At 48.2% G+C, this 18,618-nt stretch overlaps 1 protein-coding gene across 3 annotated transcripts in view; it reads right to left on the reverse strand.

The window, feature by feature from the left end:
- FLVCR2 (FLVCR heme transporter 2) overlaps window positions 1-18,618 on the reverse strand; it is a 55,584-nt gene that overhangs the window by 35,372 nt on the left and 1,594 nt on the right. The gene's annotated exons all lie outside the window — the stretch shown is intronic.

Here is an 18,618-nt window from a genome sequence, read left to right on the forward strand (position 1 = left end):
CCAAAAGAACGCAGACGTGAGGTGGAACGAGACAGAGAAGACCTCAGATTTAGGGCTCTCAAGATTAGATACGGAGGCCACTGGAACATGGGCCAATCAACTTCCCACCCTCAAACCTACACTCAGGGGGCACCCGGGTGGTTCAGTCGGTGGAGCATCCGACTTCGGCTCAGGTCACGATCTCACGGTTCATGAGTTCGAGCCTGGCATCCGACTCTCTGGTGTCAGCTCAGAGCCCACTTCAGATCCTCTGTCCCCCCCTCTCTCTGCCCCTCCCCCGCTCACCGTCTCTCTCAAAAATAAACATTTAAAAAAAAAAATCTATACCTGGTATTTATTGAGCACCAACTGGTAGTACTAAAAAGTAAGGGAGGGGGCACATGGTTAGTTCAGATTATGTTCTCATGGTTTTTGAGTTCGAGTCCCGCGCTGGGCCCTGTGCTGACAGCTCAGATCCTGGAGCCTGCTTCGGATTCTGTGTCTCCCTCTCTCTCTGCCCCTTCCCTGCTCGCTCCCACTCTGTCTCTGTCTCTCTCTCTCTCTCTCTCAAAAATAAATAAACATTTAAAAAAAGATTAAAAAGTAAGGGAGGAGACAAAGAGCTCCTATCACCAAGTTTATAAGCTATCTAATATACTTTGATCTTGACCTACAGCCTTGGTGCTGGGTTTCCTCCTCATCTTTGGGGGGGGGGGGGGGGTGCAAAGTAGCTGAAGAGCAGAAGCACCCTAGGCTGTAAACAGAGAAGATGCTACGTTTAGGGGAAGGGTCTGAGTTCTACGGGGAAATAGATATATATTTTTTTTTTCTTAAAAAAAGCCGGGGAAGGGAGATCCTGACAAAAGGCTCTATTTCTGTTTTTTAGCTGAGCCTCCTATCTGTGCCTGCTTTCAGTCATCCACCCACAAGCCTCTGGGTACACACACTCCTCCTTTTCAGGGTGGGGTTCCTCTTGAAATTGTCCTCCTGATGAGATCTGTCAAGGGTCAGTTGAGTTCTATGTGAGGGCAGACGTGAAGCCTCCTCTGCTTCCCTTTTTACTAAGAGCCCGGGTCGCTACTGTCCTCACCACTCAAAGGTCCCTTTGTTGACAGCACTGATGGCCAAAGACCACAGGCTTACAGAGCTTCCCCATGACTCAGCTGCAAAAGAGAAAAAGCGAGGGGGCATCTCACAAACCCCCAGGTCACCCAAAGTGGCAGAGCACAGACCTCGCTTTCTCCCAGTGTCTCACATGTGAAGCAGACAACGTGCAAAGCTCTATTCAAATGCTCGGTCATGTCGCACCAACTCTGTCCCAGACGTCCCCACACAGCAGCCGACGGACACATCCTACTGTCCTGTGTGCAGATGGTGGTAGAACAGCCCAAAGCACATGCGATGTCACACGCTGTCACCCCTAAAAGTAGTTCCTGTGATAATAAAGGTTTCTAACCCTCCCGGATTTTCTCCTAAGTCAGATTGGACTTTCTTAGTGACAGCCCTCCCCTTCTGATTTTCAGGGGTGAAACTCAGACCCAGGTGATTACTCACAGGCAGGCCCTAGAAAAGTTATTGTTTTGTGAGTTGCCATGGAAAGATCCAGCTCCTTTCCTCAGGGTGTGCCTCCAGAAACAGACAGGCTGGGTCCATGCAGTCAACTTCCTAAGTGAACTAACCCTGCCTCGTGATGCCAAGGAGAAATCTAGAAAGAGAAAGAAATCTAAGCCTTGCAGCAGGAAAACTATTAGCCACCCATATGGAACACCACCCCAAGAGAGCAGCATCATCAGATCCGACCCTGTAATTTAGGGAGTTACTCAGGGACCTACTTACACAAAAACATCTCCCAATATCCTGCTCTGAAGTCACCTCCCTCCCACTTGGCCTGACATTTCCACTATTACTCACTCCATCAGTTACTCCCTTAGAACTCCATCCCTCCTCCCTTAAATCTCTCCTTCATCCTCAGCGCTCAGAATGGCACCTAGAGCAAAGTAGATGCTCAATAAACATGCGTTCAATAAAAACAATAAAGGTTGTGCTGCACTGTCTCAAAAACCCCATAGCTCCCAAGAGTCGGCTGTGTAGGTAAGAGCGCTGAGCCCCTATAAACGGAGCGTGTGGCCACTAACCCAAGACATGCCAAGAGGATGCGCGCCTTCATCCACTGGCCCTCATGGGTCACACCACCTGCTGTCAACTGGGGACCCGTGTGGATGCAATCCAGAACAAGCAGAATTCAAAAAGACAAAAACAGGATGGCCGGGAGCGTGTGCGGGTTACTCGCAAGGGACAGAGATCTGGCCCAGGGTGGGGACACTGTAGGAAAGGCCATGGATTTTTGTGGAGCAGCAGGAAAATACAGGGCTAGCCACTCCTGGGACAGACAACGGGGTACCCTCTACCCTCAGGGGACGGAGGAACTTTGGAGACAGAAAAGGCGACATCTTCGACATCTTTGCAAGAACTGCCCAAGCCCCAACAGTCTCTGTTGCCACTGATCACTGCCACGAGCTAACTGTAAGGAGCCTGGGAGGAAATGTGGTAAGGCCAAGACCACCGGGCTCTCAGAAGAAAGCTTCTCACTCTGGGCCCTGTCTCCTGATGGCGTGAACCAAATGGGCTCTGTGCGGTGCCAGGGATGAGGGAGCCAAAGGCAAGCAGAGGACAAAGCAGGAGCTAACAACCCCCTCCCCCCAGGTGTGAGACTGTGACATTCCTCAGGCATTCCTGGCTGCCCCAGAACAAAAGGAAAGGGAAAAACAAGTGGTTAACCGATAAAGATCAGAGTCAGGCCGGAAGTGAGTCTCCATCAGCTGGCAACTATCTTAATGATTTACAAGAAAAAAAGGCAACCTCCAGAAACCTATAGACTCGATTTCTCAGAGTCCTGACATCACCCTCCTCTCCACAGGATAGAAAATCTCATATAATCAGTCACTCTTCACAACCTCGGTGCAACTCTTTCTGCCCACTGAGCCTGTCCCCGTGCTTGAGTAAAATCACCTTTTTCTGCGCCTAAGACAGCTCAAGAATTCTTTCTTGGCCATCAGCTCTGGACCCCCACCCCCATCACTCCAAAATCACATCACCACCCCTGCTATTCACCTGCACTGAAGAAAGGAGTCATGCTAGGTACACGCAGACTGAAAAGCTGCTTTGGGCCAACCCTCGACAAAAGCCCCTTCTTGGAATCAAAAGGAATCAGGATGCTCTGCATGACTCCTGGAGCCGCAGAATGTCTCAGCTCAAGAGGTTCAAGTTAGTAGAAATGCTCCAGAAAGGGGGAAGTTCTGGAGAAGCTCTTACAGCCAGAATGACCAGAGCTTATTCTGAAATGAAGAGCTGGCTCTAAAGGCAAGAATGCCAAGCTCTGGGTACAAATGGAGGCTGTGGTCTTCAAGCCACGTACAGTCCAACAACATGGCACCTGACAAAAGAGAGAGCACCTGATTTGTGCCCAGGAAAGCCATTTTATTCCTCGAGGGTCATGGGACAAGTCCAGAGTCTTTTTTTCTTAGAGGCAGTTAAAAGCCAATGTGTGCATGATGTTTCAGTGTTCAAGGCACCTCCACATCCAGCACATAATCTAAGCAGCGAGGCAACCCAGTGAGGTCAATGGTAGGGAACCCAAAATGCAGGTGAAGCCCTATAGTGGGCACGTTGTGTTCTCCGTTTCCTGGATTTAAGCAACTGGCCGAAGTCACAGAGCAGTGAGGTAAACATTGGGATGTCTGATGCCCCCATCCCCAGCCCTGGTCTCTTCCCATAGAACCCCGCTGAGCCTCTACAAGGCACCAAACAGCTACACGTCCCAGGAAGACGCAGTCTGAGACTCCAGATGACCCAGGGCCTGACGGGATCATCTGCAGTGAGTTTGTTTTATGACTGAGGCACGTGTTTGGGACATCATAAAACGGCTAACACGCTTACTCTGTACCTCTTAGCAAAGTTCCTTCTGGACAGTGAATCAGAAGGCAGTCCACTGGGAAGAGAGAATATCAATGTCTCCTTAAGTCCCTCTAAACAGACCAGCCGATGATCTGGGCTCTGGGAATACAACTTCATCTCCCCCCACAACAGCCTGCGAAACCAAACACTAGCAAGGAGGACGGTCTTACTCCACAAATAGAGTGAGAGTTACCGACCGTGCCTGCCTGAAGGCCACCCAGCAGACCAGAGGCTGAGATTGTCTCTTGGTGACAGGGCCAGGGACACTCCTGCGACACTTGGGAAGCAGGGTGGTGAACGGTTAGAGGACAGGAAGTCACTCCAGAAGCCAGAGAGCCCTGATCTTCACCCGTCACGCCCCCCCTCAGCCAGCCTCACGCCCCCCTCAGCCAGCCCGGAAGAGAGAGGCTTTAACCACCCGCTGTTCTTTCTGAGGACCTGCTTCAAAGGTTCAGGAACTGAGGATACGAGTGGAGGGGATTTTCTCAGGGGGCCTAGTCACACATAAAAGGTGGAAAAGATTAGTAAGAGGGTTAAGTCAAGCTGCATTCTTCACTCACCCCCACCCCCACCCTCCTGAGGCCACGGCTGACGTGTCAATAGACGATAAGCCCGGAAAGCCCTCTGGAATCTTCCTTCAGCAAGGTGAAGATAACGCCCGACAGCTAAAGTGTAAAATCAGAGCCCCAGACTTCCATCTTCCCATCTAGATATCTTCAGTTGCTGCTGTGCACCAGGCATGGCCTCTTCTGGCCCGTGTGCTCTGAGCTAGGTCTTGTGGGGGCTGACCTCTATGCAGGAGGGGGGTGACGCTGGCCCCAACCAGCTCACTGGCTGAGAGAGTGGACCCAGGCGGGGCTGCTGAAGTTCCCCACGTATGACACCAGGGAGGCGGACCTGTGGGCAAAAACTTCAGGGATGGCAGCAGAGATGAGGAAAGTGGCTGTCATCTAAAGATGCCTCAGACGGTGCTGCAGAGGCCAAGTGTGATAGGGAGAGAGAGGATAGGTGTGGGCTCAGTCACATGTATGGAGGGCTTGTTTGATTCCAAGGGCTTTCACATACACCCTCCCTCACATAACTCTGGTAGCAACCCTGTGAGGCAGGTTTTCTTGCCATAGATAACCACGCTGATGCCCACAGAGGGCAGGTGCCCTGCTGGAGACCCCAAACGCAGTGTCCAGCAGGGCTCTGGGGTCCGGGTTCCATGGCTTCCACACCACGAGCTCTCACACTTGAGTGGGCAGCAGAATCCCCGACAGAGAATCAAGAACACAGATTCCTGAGCCCCACCCAGAGAGGCTAATTCCTTGGGTCTGCCCTGGTGCCCAGGAATCTGCATTCTCAACAAACACCCCGGGTGGTTCTGGTGCTAAGGTTCATGGCCCACACACTTCATGGTGGATCTCCGCTGCCCTCAAGGAAAGAAGTCAAGAGACCGTGCTCAGCTGCTGTCTTCCTTAGGTGTCCTAGGCAGGACTGGCAAGAGAGAGAGAGATCTGTATTCCTGCCAAGCTCCTTGGTAGAGGAGAAATGTTCCTCTGAATGAACTCATCGAGTGGTTCCACCAACATGTCCAGCACTGAACTGGAAGCCCAGGGCAAAGGTCTGAGGAGGCACAGATTGCTTAAGGGGCAGTCACCACCCCAAACAAACAGTCCATTGGAATAGGCCCTGACTTAACACGATGGCTCACAGCTGCTCGTTTCCACATTTCTGAGTAGATGGACACAACAAATAGCCTCATGGACGGACAGCTGCCTCCAGAGCCATCAAAGCAGCCCAAGCCATGCCAACAGTCATTTTAGGCAGAAAGCAGGAATTTCCAGGGGAGGGGAGAAGGGCGGGGGGAGGAAAAAACCCCCAACTGTGCTTCACCTTCATGCCCCCCCTCTGGAGCCAGCAGAGCCGTCTAATCAAAATCGGTCTCCAGGAAATGAAAGGAACTTGTGTTTACCTCCTCCGTAGAGAAGGAGCAGACAAGAGCCAAAGCAAACACTGCTCCATTATGAGGTTCTGAGACACACTGTCTAATTCCAAGAAGATGGTAAGCAAACAAAGCCCAGGCCTGCCTCCCGTCTCCCCTGAGGCACACACAGATGGCACTATTATCTGCCCGCAGGCCCGAGCAAGGCCTCATCTTGAACCGTGTGGGGCTGAGAAGCTGAGCTAATGTTTTCGCACAGCACAAAAAGAGGAAAGATGCCTGGAATGAGGTCAGAGAGCAGAAGAATCGAGATGGACCACCGGAGCCCTGCAGGAAGCCCTCCCACCTCTGAACGACTCAGTTAAAGAAAAAGGCTTTTAGTCCCGCAGAATCGAGAGAAGGGAGTGCTTCACTGGGTTAAGGTCAGGGACTGAGCTGCAGAGAAGTCAGGAGACAGGGAACAAAGAAAGAAGAGGAAACATCAGCTTTCACATTAACCATACGGTTCTTTATCCTCCCTGAGGGGGTTCCAACCCTTATCCTGAAATCCACATGGGGCTGTTTGATGTTGGGGGTTGGGGGGAGCTGAAGTCAAGGAGAGGACACCCTGTTAACAGCACGGCTGGAAAAAGATCAAGAACCAGGCAGTAGAAAACAGCTGCGTCTACCTGAGAAGCCTAAACATCCAACTTCTTTCAGTAGAACCTTAAGTTTGTGAGACTGAGGACTGATTGTGCAGGTAGGGGTTGGCCCCTATCCCGGTCACCCCAGAGACTCCGAAGTGTTCATCACAGACAACAGGTGTCATCACCACATGCTGGGAAAATAACACCACCTCCCAACACCTATATACAGTTTTAGTTTGAGCAGCTCTCAAGTGGAACAAGTCTCCATCACAATACTGCCTGGAAACTTCCTGGAATGGCCCACCCTCCCTAGTCACCCAACTCCTCGTCACTCCACTCATTAAGAATCAGCTCCTAGGGGTACCCGGGGGGCTCAGTCAGTTAAGCATCCAACTCTGGATTTTGGCTCAGGTCATGATCTCACCATTCATGAGTTTGAGCCCTATGTTAGGCTCCATGCTGACAGTGTGGAGCCTGCTTGGGATTCTCTCTCTCTCTCTCTCTCTCTCTCTCTCGCTCTCGCTCTCGCTCTCGCTCTCGCTCTCTCTCTCGCTCTCTGCCCATCCCACCCCACAAAATAAATAAATAAGTAAACCACAAGAAAAAAAAAAGAATCAGCTCTTAAAAATGGCCTTTACTGATGTCAATACTGATAATATCTCTTCTTCATTTAGCACTTCTTATCTGAAAAATTCTGCTAGCTAAGAGCCCTCCATTTGCCTCATTTAATCCCTTCCTTTACCTTCTGCAGTAGCCAATATTATCTCCAGCTTAAAAAAGAAGTCAAAGCGTAGAAAACTGAAGGGATTTGTCCAAGGGTATACAGCAGAGCTAAACACGGTGTTCTCAACCACACTGGGTCTGGCACAGTTCAAGGGACATAGTAAGGACTTCATAGCTCTTTCCATTGAAGGACTAAGATTGAATCACATCAGAAAGACAAATCCAGGTATGACAGTCCCTTCCTCCAATGACCTGAGCTCTCAACTGAGTAGTCACCTTAATCCCTGTGTATTAATTTGTCCATCCATTTGTAGGCACCTGTTAGGCCTGGAGCACTGCTCTGAGACACAGGAGAGGTGTGTTAGCCAAATTTCCAGTCCTCTGACAAGTTTCCCATTTAGCCAAAAGAGGAGGAGGAGAAAGAAGGGAAAAGGACAGGAGAAGAGATAAGGAAGAGGAGGAAACACAAACCTCCAGAAAACAAAGGCCAGTATCCCAGTGATCTTAGCAAGCACACACAAGGCCCAGAATGCACTCCTCCAAGCACAGAGACTGATGAGTTGATGGTAGGAGGTGAGCAGGTACCCAGCCAGAAGGAAACACCTCACAAGCAGTGGATTTTTTTTTTTTCTGGTAAAATGCACATAGCATAAAATTTACCGTTTTAACCACTTCCCTCCCTCCCTCCTTCCTTTCTTCTCTCTTTTCTTTCTCTTTCTTTCTTTTTTCTTTTTCTTTCTTTCTTTCTTTCTTTCTTTCTTTCTTTCTTTCTTTCTTTCAGTAGTCTTCATGCCTGGCATGGAACCCAACCCGGGTCTTGAACTCATGACCCTGAGATCAAGACCTGAGCCGAGATCAAGAGTTGGGTGCTTGACTGCGCCACCCAGATGCCCCATTTTAACCACTGTTATTATTTTTATTTTGAGAAAGAGAGCACGAGCAGGGGAGGGGCAGAGAGAGGTGAAAGAGAATCCCAAGCAGGCCCTGTACTGTCAGCGCAGAGCCTAACATGGGGCTCAAACTCACGAACCATGAGATCATGACCTGAGCCAAAGTCAGGCGTCAGACCTTTAACCGAGGGAGCCACCAAGGCACCCCCCCCCCATTTTAACCGTTTTTTTTTAACTGTATGGTTCAGTGACATTAAGTACATTCATATGGCTGTACAACCATCACCTCCAGAACATTTTTCATCTTCCCAAACTGAAACTCTGTGCCCATTAAACACTAACTCTCCATTCCCTCCTCCCCTAGCCCCTGGCAACCACCATCCTGCTTTCTATGAAATTGAGCACTCCCTGTACTTGTGGTAGAATCAAAATAGATTTAATCTTTGTCCCTGGCTCCTGTCACAAAGCTCTAAAAGCCTTGGAATTTCCTGAGTGAAAGGAGTATCTTTTGTTCCTCGTAAGGAACGCCTTTCCATCACACCTGAATTTCTGCTATCGAGGTGCCTTAGAGTAAGGCCTTTGGATGGCTTTAGGATGAGATAATCTCCAGAAAAATGTGGGATTAGAGTTTGGGAACTTTCAGCCCCATCCTCCCCCCAGCCGACCTCTGAAGTGGGGAAGGGAGCTGGAATTTGAGCTCTATAAAAACACATGAACGAGGAAATTCTGCAAGCTTCCTGGTCAGTGAACACATCACACCAGCACTGGGAGGGTGGCATGCCTAGAGAGGCCCCCACATCTTTTCCATCTGGCTGTTCCTGAGTTGGGTCCTTTATAATAAACAAATAAAGTAAGTTACTTACTTTACCAGTAAGTATAGTGTTTACCTGAGTTCTGTGAGCCATTCTAGCAAATTATAGAACTTGAGTAGGGGTCATGGGAACCCTCAGTTTCTAACGGGTCAGTCACAAATATGGCTGCCACCACCAGGACTTGCCAATGGCATCTCAAGTGGAGGCGGTCTTGTGGAACTGAGGCCTTTGCTGGTGGAGTTGGTCAGCATTAACTCCAAGTAGTTGGTGTCAGAATTACATGGAATTGTAGGACACCCAGCTGGTGGTAGAAAATTGGAGAACTGGCTGGCATCAGAAAAAAGAGGCACATCAATACCTCATATAAGCGGAATCGTATAGTACCTCTCCTTCGGTGGACTACCTTATTTCACTTAACATTTTTCAGGTTCATCCATGTGTGACATGTGTCAGAATTTCCTCTCCTTTCAAGGCTGAATAATATTTCATTTTATGTGTATATCACGTAACACATGTGTAGATGGACACTCAGGTTGCTTTCACTTTTTGGCTATTGTGAATGATGTTGCTATAAACAGGGGCATACAGATAACTGTTTAAACTTCTGCTTTCCATTCTTGTGGGTAAACACCCAAAAGCAGAATTGCTGGATCACACGGTAATTCTATTTTTAATTTTTGAAGGAACTGCCATTGTGTCTTCCATACGACTACACCATTTTACATCCCGTCAGCAATGCACGAGGGCTCCAATTTCTCCACACCCTGGCCTACACTTGCTTCCTTCTTTTTTCTTTCTTAGTAGCCATCCTCCTGAGTGTGAGATGGTATCTCGTTGTGCTGTTGATTCGCCTTTCCCTGATGATGGGCATCTTTTTATGTGCTTATTGACTATTTGTATGTCTTTTTTTTTTTTTTTTGGCGAAATATTTATTCAAGTCCTTTGCTCATTTTTAAGTGAGATTTGTTTCTCTTATTGTTCAACTGTAGGAGTTCTTTATATATTCTGGGTGTCAACCCCTTATCAGATACATGATTTGGAAATATTTTCTCCCTTTGCATGCGTTACTTTTTCACTCTATTGATAGTGTCCTCTGGTGCAAAGAAGTGTTCTATTTCGATGTCGTCCACTGAATCTATTTTTTTTTCTTTTGTTGCCCATGCTTTTAGTATGACAACCAAGAAACCATTGCCATCATCACCAAACCCAACATCAGTAAGCTTTTTCCCAACGCTTTCTTCTAATGGTCTTACAGTTTTCCCAGCACCATTTGTTGAAAAGGCTAGTGATAATGATGTGTCAATGTAAGTTCATCAATTGTAACAAATGTGCCACGGTGGCTTATAGTTTTCTCAACACTGTTTATTGAAAAGACTGGTGATTATGATGTGTCAATGTAGGCTCAACAATTCTAACAAATATACGGCTCTGGTGGGAGATGTTGAGAATGGGGGAGGCTATGCATGGTGGAGGTGGAGGGTAGGGAGTATATGGGAAATCTCCGTACCTTCTACTTAATTTTGCTGAAAACCTAAAAGTGCTCTAAAAAAATAGTATTTTGGGGGGGGGGGTGCGCCTGGGTGCCCAGCTCAGTTGATTAAGCTTTGGACTTCGGCTCAGGTCATGATCTCAACGGTTTGAGGGTTCGAGCCCCGTGTCGGGCTCTGTGCTGACAGCTTGGAGCCTGGAGCCTGCTTCAGATTTTCAGATTCTCTGTCTCCCTCTTTCTCTGCCCCTCCCCTGCCCACACTCTGTCTCTCTGTCTCTCTGTCTCTCTCTCTCTCTCAAAAATAAATAAACATTTAAAAAAAGTCTTTTTTTTTTTTTTTTTAAGTAAATGGTTTCCATTGGCCTTAGCATCCTTGTTGAAATCATTTGACCACATATGTGAGGGTTTATTTCTGGGCTCTCTATTCCATCAGTCTGTATGTTTGTCTTCTGCCAATACCGTACTGTCATGATTAGTACAGCTTTGTTATTAGTTTTAAAATCAAGAAATGTGACACCTCCAATTTTGTTGTCCTTTTCCAAGATTGTTTTAGCTATTCAGTGTCCCTTAAATTTCCACATGAATTTTAGAAGCCATTTTTCTATTTCTGCAAATAATATCATTGGGATTCTAATGTGGAACTCATGGACTCTGGAGATTTGTTTTTGGTAGTATTTCCATCTTAACAATATTAAGTCTTCCAGCAGTCTTGGGCGAATTTATCCCTAGGTGTTCTGTTTTTGATGCTTCTGTAAGTGGAATTGTCTTCTTAATTTGCTTTTTGGATTGTTCATTGTTAGTGCACAAAAATACAATTAGGTTACAGTGTTGCAAAGTCAGTTTACAGAAAGGAACTAACTAGTCCTTGGGAGCACAGCATGGGGAAAGGGGGAGAGGGAGGGAAAATGTATGCAAAGAGGCCATGAAATGTCCTACCAGTTTGAATGTGGCTTTATCTTGGTCCCGTGTTTGCCTGGTTGCTATCTTTGACGAACCTCCAGAATTCCCATAAAGAAATTATTTTAGCTGGTTTCTAGTTTATTTAACATTTCTGTGGGGGAGCCAGGGTCTGAAGCTTCCTGACCCACCATCTCGTTGATGTCACTCTCCCAGGCATAAGGCTTATTCTCCAAGCAGTGAGTGTATCTCCAAGGAGAGAATTAAGGAGCCACACTGGTCACAGCAGACAGACCAGACTGGGAGGGAACAAGAGACAAGCTGGACAGAAATGGGGAGGAGTAGGGGTCTTAGCGTGCTAACCCGAAGACTTAGACTTGATTCCACGGACTTGCCAGGCTCCTGCGACAATGCCACCAAGGCAACAAAGACAAGATATAAGTCAGACCAGGCCAACCTGAACCTTCTCCAGTGCCCTGAACCGAAGGTCAAGGAAACAAAAGGAATAGGGTGCATCAGCCAGGTTCCACCTCACATTCCACCAGAGCCTGCCCTCAACCCCCACCCCCATCCCCCACCCCCCGCCCCGGGTTGGAGTATATGTTCAAAACCTTAAATGAATCCGAATTACAAGCCCCACCCCCCAGCCCCAGTCTCTTCCCTCAATCTGAAGGATGGGCAGCTGAGCTCCGCTGCTCCCACCTGCACACCAGACCGCATACAGCAAGCACAAAATCAGTCTACCCTGACAAGACCGTGGCTGCGAGCAAGAGGCCGCCTTCCCATGGCCTGCTGTTCCTCTCTCCTGGCGATTTCAAAAACTGATCGGTAGTGTCACGTGGGAAGCCAGGTGAAAAGACAGGAGCCCGGGCCCCGCCCCTAGAGAGTCCAGTTAAGGAAGTCCTCGTAGGGGCCCAGGCCTCTGGATTTTTATCCAGCCCCTTGGGTGAGGTGCGATCACCATTTTTGGCTTGGAGCACTGGTCTGGTTTCCTCCCCAGAGCTGCTAGACTCCAAGTTCATTTCTGCCAGCCCGTATGTTTGGTGCGGACTTTCCGACTGAGAGGAAAACTAGAATCCACTTCCACTTTACCTTCCCTAGAAGTCTCCAACTGGAAGTTTGGTGGTTTTGTTGTTTTTTGGTTTTTTTAATGTTTATTTCTTTTTGAGAGAGAGCGCACGCGCCCTCGAGAGAGGGGCAGAGAGAGACACACAGAATCCGAAGCAGGCTCCAGGCTCTGAACTGTCAGCGCAGAGCCCGACGTGGGGGTTCAAACTCACAAACCATGAGATGGTGACCTGAGCCGAAGTCAGATGCTTAACCGACCGAGCCACCCAGGCACCAAACTGTAAGTTTTATCTGATCCACAGTTTCAAAAGATAGAATATAATTAAACACACACGCATTAGTTATCAGCATTAAAAAAAAAAAATAGACTTCATAAGCCAGACACAGAAAGATAAATATTGTCTGATTCCACTTATATGAGGTCCCTAGCAGAGGCAAATGCATAGAGACAGAGAGCAGAAGAGAGGTCACTCCGGGCTGGAGGGAGGGGGATTGGAGGAGTTACTTGACGGGTGCAGAGTTGTTGAGGGAGATGAAAAGGTTTTGGGTATAGAGCGCGGTAATGCTTACACTGTGAAAGCGTTTAAGGCCACCGAATTGTACCCTCGTGAAGAGTTAAAATGATACACATGATGTCTCTTTTACCAGAATAAAAACAAATAAACCAACAAAACAGACTTCACCTAAAAATCTGGATATCTTGTTTCTCCTTCAACAACCACCACCCCCAAATGAGATCTGGTAACACTGGGTCCTGCTTTGTCTGTCAACAGTCGGAGGGAGGGAAGCAGCTGCTCTCTGTGTGTGGGGGGGGGGGGGGGGGGCTCTCACGCTGTGACCCCCACCACACCCTAATTTCATCTCGACTCTATCACATCTCTAAGACCTGGCTGGCCCCCAGGAGCATTTGAGGGTTGGCACCGGCCCCACCCCATCAGTCATCACTGACTCACCCAAGTCAGTCACCACTTGTCTCTGTCTGTCTTCCCGGCCCTGGTCTATTCCTGTCTTCCGGTGCATGAGGGGAGGCCCAGAAGTGGTCAGCCATGAGGGCAGGCTCTCCACGTGCTTTAAGTAACAAGAGCAAACGCGAGCGGAGAACAAGAGTTTGCCTTCACCTCCCCCAGCTTCACTCAGACCGTGAAACGCCTCTGACGTTAGAAAACCCAGAGTGGGGGTGCCTGGGTGGCTCAGTCGGCTAAGTGTCCAACTCTCGATTTCGGCTCAGGTCATGATCTCATGGTCCTTGAGTTCGAGCTCCGCATCAGGGCAGAGCTGCTTGGGATTCTCTCTCTCCCCACTGACCCTACCCTGCTGGTGCTCTCTCTCTCTCTCTCTCTCTCTCTCTCTCTCGCTCTCTCTCTCCAAATGAATGAACTTTTTTTTAAAAAATTAAAAAAAAGAAGAAAAAGAAAATCCCGAGTGATAAGCCTAGACTTTAACACACCCCAATGACCATGATTTTGCAACAGGAGTAGGCTGACTACCCACCTCATGACCCTGAGTCAGAGGGACCAGGACCCGGTGTCAGACACCCGGCCTCTCGGAATATTACCACACCTTTAGCCAGTCCCGCAAATACCACTTCCTCGAGGCTGGCCTCAGTTTCCTAGACCCCATCTTTATCTGCTAGAATCTGATTTCCAGTATTGAAATATTGAAACATGATGTGGTTCAGGACAGAGTCCTCTAAATTCTGGCACCTGGAATGTTTTGCGCTGAAGGAGTTTGAGGAAACAGAAGCAGGAAGGTCACTCTGACCTCCTCTTCCTCGCCCTTCTTCCCTGGAAGAGGCCTTAAAAACCTCCTGTGAGAGTTACCACTCCCATACCAGGCAAAGGAGCACCCTTACCCCTGAAGACAAAGGGATGCCAAGGAGAACCCTGACAAGCAGGCTGTGCTCAGCTCCCCCAGTTCACCACGTTAACTTCGTACTCCTGACCTGGCATTTCCCTCCGCCATGGTGCACTTTTCACCAAACCTCGCATAAATGTACACAGCACTGTTTCTTCCTTTCCTCGGGGAGGCTCCCATGTCATGGAATACTTATCATACATTCGGATGGAGGCGCCTGGCTGGCTCAGTCAGCTGAGCATCTGACTCTTGGCTTCAGCTCAGGTCATGATCTCACAGCTTGTGAGTTCGAGCCCCACGTCGGGCTCTGTGCTGACAGCTCAGAGCCTGGAGCCTGCTTCGGATTCGGTGTCTCCCTCTCTCTCTCTCTGCCCCTCCCCTGCTCACACTCTGTCTCTCTCTCTCTCAAAAAAAATAAACATTAAAAAAAAATTTTTTTAAACAAACGTGGATGATGTTCTCCTGATAATCTGTCTTCATCCGTTTAATTTTGAGACCCTAAAAGGGTCAAGGAAAACTGCCCCCTCTCACCCCCTAAATAGCATCATTGCTCCAGATCTGCAAGTCCAACCTGTCTATGGAACACGTCTCATCATTCCTGGGAAATGTGGCTGGGCTACAAGGGTGAAATACGTGCCTATTTTCAAAGGGTGTGAAAAAGGAATGTAAAACAACTTATTAGTGATTTTATCATATTGATTATATGTTGAAAGAATATTTTGGATATATCGGGTTAAAGAAAATAGAGTACTAAAACTAGTTTCACCTGCTCTTTCCACTTTTTCTTTCTTTCTTTTTTTTGACAGAGAGAGAGAGAGAGAGAGAGAGAGAGAGAGGGTGAGTGGGCTGGGGAGGGGCAGAAAGAGAGGGAGACAGAGGATCCGAAGCAGGCTCCGCACTGACAGTAGAGAGCCCGCGGGGCTGAAACCCACGACCTGTGAGATCATGACCTGAGCCAAAGTCTGGCACTCGACTGAATGAGCCACCCAGGTGCCCTTGCTCTTTCTACTTTTTAAAAAATGTACATTTCACCGATTTTAAGCCACCCCCACTGGATGCCGGACACTACAGCCGGTCCTGAACCCTATACACGCCACGTTTTTTTCTACACATTATCTACCTATGATAAAGTTTAATTTGTAAATGAGGCACAGGACGAGATTAGCAACAGCTAGTAATAAAAATGAGCCACTCTAACAATATGCTGTAATAAAAGTTATGTGAGTGACGCCTCTCTCTCTCTCAAAATACCTTCTTGTACCGTACTCGCCCTTCTTACGATGATGTGAGTTGATAAAACGCCTAGTGATGAGACAAAGTGAGGTGGATGATGTGGCACTGTGACACAGTATTAGGTGATGGGTGACTTTCTGTAAGTCAGAAGGAGGCCCATCCGTTTCCAGGCTGACCACAGGTGACTGAAACCACGGAAAGTGAAGCCACAGATAAGGGGAGACTACTGCACCCTAACTCAAAAAGCAAACATTCTCTCCTACTCTGCTTCTGGGTGACACTGTGCTCTCGGCTGTCCAAGGGCCCTTGAGGAAGGCCCTGCTATAGGCTCATCGGGGCTGGAGCTCATTTGGTCTCTTCCGGCCTCCACATCTCTCTTCCAATGCCACCAAGCTAGCACCAGACTCCAAGACAGGGCTCTTGCCCAACCCTTCCGCTGTAACGTTATCCACATGACTCAAAACCCCACGTGGATCATTTCCCTGGAAGCCCTGGAACAAGTGTTGCTACATGCCAGGCTGTTACCCCTGTGCCAGTGGCCAGAGCCAAAGGGAAGAGGCTCGGTTGCAATTCTAAGACTCCTTCCCTCTCTCACCCCAGCTGAGGCTTCACTGGTTTCTTCTCCCCTAAAGACCGGAGCCCCACCTTCTTGTGCCTCCCTCTAGGCTCAAAGGGGCAGAATAGGGTGGGTGGGAAGGCGATGCTAATGCCAAGCACTCCAAAACCGAAAACAGGTTCGAGGCTCTGATCCTGGAGAAAACTGCTGGCTACTTTATCACCACCAACAATCAGACACAAGGGGCAAGATTTGAACCTCACAATCCTGCCCGGCCCCCTTTAAAAAAATATACGCTTCAGGGGCGCCTGGATGGCTCAGTCCGTTAAGTGTCCGACTTTGGCTCAGGCCATGATCTCTCGGTTGGTGAGTTCGAGTCCTGCGTCAGGCTCTGTGCTGACAGCTCCGAGCCTGGAGCCTGTTTCGGATTCTGTGTCTCCCTCTCTCTCTGCCCCTCCCCGACTTGCGCGCACTCGCTCTCTCATTCTCTCTCTCTCTCTCTTTCAAAAATAAACATTAAAAAAAATTTTTTTAAATATATGCTTTATCCACATGACAAGTGGGTAGTGGCCTACTGACACGGGCTTTTGGAGGTGGAGTTGCGTTCAAATCTCCCTTCTACCACTTAGTAGCTGTGGGACCTCAATAAGCTTGCTCCATCTTTCTGGGTCTCAATTTCCTCACCTGTAACAACGGGGACGATTCCACCTACCTCGCAGAATTGAAAAATTAAATAATAGATGAGAAAGTGCCTTTCCTTCCCCTTCAATTGTTCCTAAGCATTTAGGCAAAGAAGATATTAAAAACCCCATGGAGGGGCGCCTGGGTGGCTCAGTCGGTTGAGCATCCGACTTCGGCTCAGGTCACGATCTCACGGTCCGTGAGTTCGAGCCCCGCGTCGGGCTCTGGGCTGATGGCTCAGAGCCTGGAGCCTGCTTCCGATTCTGTGCCTCCCTCTCTCTCTGCCCCTCCCCCGTTCATGCTCTGTCTCTCTGTGTCTCAAAAATAAATAAACGTTAAAAAAAAAATTAAAAAAAAAAAAACCCATGGAGAATGAAAATAAGTCCTTTATGCGTAGGTCTGTCCGGGTGTTTGTTTGTTTGTTCATTTGTTTATGGGAATCTTAGTGCCTAGTGCAATTGTAAAATCTGGTACAGGAACTTTGCAAAGGCAGGGATTATCTTTACAGCCCTAGCACAGTGTCGGGCACAAGGCAGGTACCAGATGAATGCTTGTTGAATGAATGAATGAATGAATGAACAAATGTGATGCAAACAGAGAGTTACCAGGGCACGGGTATTTGCTGACCAGTGTGAGGTTTGCAAGCCACAAAGAATTCTTCTGTGGAATAGCATTTAAAATCTGTTTAGACAGGAGCGCCTGGGTGGCTCAGCCAATTAAGCGTCGGACTTGGGCTCAGGTCATAATCTCACAGTTCGTGAGTTTGAGCCCCACATCGGGCTCTGTGCTGACAGCTCAGAGCCTGGAGCCTGCTTTGGATTCTGTGTCTCCCTCTCTCTCTGCTCCTCCCCGACTCATGCTCTGTCTCCCTCTCTCCTTCAAAAGTAAATAAAAACATTAAAAAAAATTTTAAATCTGTTTAGACAAATTTGTGGAGCCTTTTTTCCTACGCAGCAAAGCTCAAGTTACTCTAATAATATTTCTCTTCCATTCAGCCTGCTTTCCTCAAAAAGAAAGGTAAAAACACACGCCAAGAACCAGACACGGTCATCTCTACGTGAGGAAGCATAAACAATTCAGTTTTTCATAATTTTTTTTAGGGTGAAACCTAAAAGATCAAATGAAACACATGCCTCCGTGATACAAATATATGCTGTCAGAGTGTTTTTGAATGCAAAATTCTTCGCATTTCCTGACCTCGGTGGGGAGTGCGCGTGGGGAATGAATAAACAGTTTCCTTAAATTTTAAAGATATATCTGGTATTAAGTTCCCTCGCAGGTGTGTGAGAAGGCACCTGAAAACCTGTTCGTTTATGCTTTATGGTTTACAAAAAAATTCTGGATTCTCTGATCTCGCCAGGCGACCTGAGGTCTTCTCCCAGTTAGCAATCCTGCCCTCCCCAAACAATGGGTTTGAGATTGCAGTGACCTTGTCTGAATCGTGTTCTGTTGCTAACAGGGAGATTTCACCCTTGGGAGGCTTCAAAGGTCATGACCTTCATCCCCCAGCTTTACCCTCCTGTAAGGGAAAAATCCTATAAGAACTAGGGGTTACTGGTCACAGCCACGATTGCGTCCGCCTGCGAAGAAGTGAGACCCAGAGGCAAAGGTCCAGATAAAGCAGGATCCCAACTTTTGGGATCATAACCTCAACTGAGACGCAAAGAATTTGCGATCCTCCTTCTACAAAGAAGGTGAGAGAAGGGATTGAGATATGAGCTCTCCACACCTTTCCCAAAAGGTTTTCTAGGCCTTAGAAATTCAGAGAAAGATTTGTACTCCACCCTGCTGGGTTTGGCTTTAACCCCCAGGGAAGGAGTTTGGCCCAAAGCATCGTTCCCACTGTTCTGGCTTCAGCTGTGTATAAACGAAGGTAAAAACAGTGCCAAACAACCGTCAGGGCAGCATTCTGGGAGAGCCTGTGTGCTA

Source organism: Panthera uncia, assembly GCF_023721935.1.
Source record: "Panthera uncia isolate 11264 chromosome B3 unlocalized genomic scaffold, Puncia_PCG_1.0 HiC_scaffold_1, whole genome shotgun sequence".
NCBI lineage: Eukaryota > Metazoa > Chordata > Mammalia > Carnivora > Felidae > Panthera > Panthera uncia.